Below are 4001 nucleotides of genomic sequence, written 5' to 3' on the forward strand. Positions count from 1 at the left end.
CGGGACCAGAGTCAATTCTTAACGCTCGACGCAACGGACTAAAAATTACAAGTTAACTATATATATAAATATAATATAATATATAATTAATTATATTAATTATATATATATTATATATATATATTTAAAACCGTCGGCAGCAGGAAACTCCAAGGGTGTAAACTGTAAATACCTCTCCGCGACTCGCGGAGTTTTAAGGGTATTTGGCCGCGAGTCGCGGAGCCCCAAAAATCAAGTCTGGCTATAAATCAACCCGAATTCTGATCAAAATGATCATCATTTTTTCTTCTCATTCATACGAAGTAATATATATTTATATTTATAATTTATATTTTAATTTTAATTATAATTCTAATAATAAGGGTATGTTAGCGAATGTTGTAAGGGTGTAAGTCGAAATTCTGTCCGTGTAACGCTACGCTATTTTTAATCATTGTAAGTTATGTTCAACCTTTTTATATTAATGTCTCGTAGCTAAGTTATTATTATGCTTATTTAAAACGAAGTAATCATGATGTTGGGCTAATTACTAAAATTGGGTAATTGGGCTTTGTACCATAATTGGGGTTTGGACAAAAGAACGACACTTGTGGAAACTAGACTATGGGCTATTAATGGGCTTTATATTTGTTTAACTAAATGAAAGTTTGTTAATGTTAATATAAAGATTTACAATTGGGCGTCCCTATAAATTACCATATACACTCGATCGGACACGATGGGCGGGGTATTTATATGTACGAATAATCGTTCATTTAACCGGACACGGGAATGGATTAATAGCCACTAGAATATGTAGTGACCCGAACTTTTCCATGTTTATATATATTAATTGAGATTGATGTTTACATGATTAAATGTTTCCAACATGTTAAGCAATCAAACTTGTTAAGACTTGATTAATTGAAATAGGTTTCATATAGACAATTGACCACCCAAGTTGACCGGTGATTCACGAACGTTAAAACTTGTAAAAAAACTATATGATGACATATATATGGTTATATATATAGTTAACATGATATTATGATAAGTAAACATATCATTAATTATATTAACAATGAACTACATATGTAAAAACAAGACTACTAACTTAATGATTTTGAAACGAGACATATATGTAACGTTTATCGTTGTAACGACATTTAATGTATATATATCATATTAAGAGATATTCGTACATCATAATATCATGATAATATAATAATTTAAAATCTCTTTTGTTATTATAAACATTGGGTTAACAACATTTAACAAGATCGTTAACCTAAAGGTTTCAAAACAACACTTACATGTAACGACTAACGATGACTTAACGACTCAGTTAAAATGTATATACATGTAGTGTTTTAATATGTATTTATACACTTTTGAAAGACTTCAATACACTTATCAAAATACTTCTACTTAACAAAAATGCTTACAATTACATTCTCGTTCAGTTTCATCAACAATTCTACTCGTATGCACCCGTATTCGTACTCGTACAATACACAGCTTTTAGATGTATGTACTATTGGTATATACACTCCAATGATCAGCTCTTAGCAGCCCATGTGAGTCACCTAACACATGTGGGAACCATCATTTGGCAACTAGCATGAAATATCTCATAAGATTACAAAAATATGAGTAATCATTCATGACTTATTTACATGAAAACAAAATTACATATCCTTTATATCTAATCCATACACCAACGACCAAAAACACCTACAAACACTTTCATTCTTCAATTTTCTTCATCTAATTGAACTCTCTCAAGTTCTATCTTCAAGTTCTAAGTGTTCTTCATAAATTCCAAAAGTTCTAGTTTCATAAAATCAAGAATACTTTCAAGTTTGCTAGCTCACTTCCAATCTTGTAAGGTGATCATCCAACCTCAAGAAATCTTTGTTTCTTACAGTAGGTTATCATTCTAATACAAGGTAATAATCATATTCAAACTTTGGTTCAATTTCTATAACTATAACAATCTTATTTCAAGTGATGATCTTACTTGAACTTGTTTTCGTGTCATGATTTTGCTTCAAGAACTTTGAGCCATCCAAGGATCCATTGAAGCTAGATCCATTTTTATCTTTTCCAGTAGGTTCATCCAAGGAACTTAAGGTAGTAATGATGTTCATAACATCATTCGATTCATACATATAAAGCTATCTTATTCGAAGGTTTAAACTTGTAATCACTAGAACATAGTTTAGTTAATTCTAAACTTGTTCGCAAACAAAAGTTAATCCTTCTAACTTGACTTTTAAAATCAACTAAACACATGTTCTATATCTATATGATATGCTAACTTAATGATTTAAAACCTGGAAACACGAAAAACACCGTAAAACCGGATTTACGCCGTCGTAGTAACACCGCGGGCTGTTTTGGGTTAGTTAATTAAAAACTATGATAAACTTTGATTTAAAAGTTGTTATTCTGAGAAAATGATTTTTATTATGAACATGAAACTATATCCAAAAATTATGGTTAAACTCAAAGTGGAAGTATGTTTTCTAAAATGGTCATCTAGACGTCGTTCTTTCGACTGAAATGACTACCTTTACAAAAACGACTTGTAACTTATTTTTCCGACTAGAAACCTATACTTTTTTGTTTAGATTCATAAAATAGAGTTCAATATGAAACCATAGCAATTTGATTCACTCAAAACGGATCTAAAATGAAGAAGTTATGGGTAAAACAAGATTGGATAATTTTTTCTCATTTTAGCTACGTGAAAATTGGTAACAAATCTATTCCAACCATAACTTAATCAACTTGTATTATATATTATGTAATCTTGAGATACCATAGACACGTATACAATGTTTCGACCTATCATGTCGACACATCTATATATATTTCGGAACAACCATAGACACTCTATATGTGAATGTTGGAGTTAGCTATACAGGGTTGAGGTTGATTCCAAAATATATATAGTTTGAGTTGTGATCAATACTGAGATACGTATATACTGGGTCGTGGATTGATTCAAGATAATATTTATCGATTTATTTCTGTACATCTAACTGTGGACAACTAGTTGTAGGTTACTAACGAGGACAGCTGACTTAATAAACTTAAAACATCAAAATATATTAAAAGTGTTGTAAATATATTTTGAACATACTTTGATATATATGTATATATTGTTATAGGTTCGTGAATCAACCAGTGGCCAAGTCTTACTTCCCGACGAAGTAAAAATCTGTGAAAGTGAGTTATAGTCCCACTTTTAAAATCTAATATTTTTGGGATGAGAATACATGCAGGTTTTATAAATGATTTACAAAATAGACACAAGTACGTGAAACTACATTCTATGGTTGAATTATCGAAATCGAATATGCCCCTTTTTATTAAGTCTGGTAATCTAAGAATTAGGGAACAGACACCCTAATTGACGCGAATCCTAAAGATAGATCTATTGGGCCTAACAAACCCCATCCAAAGTACCGGATGCTTTAGTACTTCGAAATTTATATCATATCCGAAGGGTGTCCCGGAATGATGGGGATATTCTTATATATGCATCTTGTTATTGTCGGTTACCAGGTGTTCACCATATGAATGATTTTTATCTCTATGTATGGGATGTGTATTGAAATATGAAATCTTGTGGTCTATTGTTACGATTTGATATATATAGGTTAAACCTATAACTCACCAACATTTTTGTTGACATTTTAAGCATGTTTATTCTCAGGTGATTATTAAGAGCTTCCGCTGTCGCATACTTAAATAAGGACAAGATTTGGAGTCCATGCTTGTATGATATTGTGTAAAAACTGCATTCAAGAAACTTATTTTGTTGTAACATATTTGTATTGTAAACCATTATGTAATGGTCGTGTGTAAACAGGATATTTTAGATTATCATTATTTGATAATCTACGTAAAGCTTTTTAAACCTTTATTGATGAAATAAAGGTTATGGTTTGTTTAAAAATGAATGCAGTCTTTGAAAAACGTCTCATATAGAGGTCAAAACCTCGCAACGAAAT

The sequence above is a fragment of the Rutidosis leptorrhynchoides genome, chromosome 3, assembly GCF_046630445.1.
Source record: "Rutidosis leptorrhynchoides isolate AG116_Rl617_1_P2 chromosome 3, CSIRO_AGI_Rlap_v1, whole genome shotgun sequence".
Taxonomy (NCBI): Eukaryota; Viridiplantae; Streptophyta; class Magnoliopsida; order Asterales; family Asteraceae; genus Rutidosis; species Rutidosis leptorrhynchoides.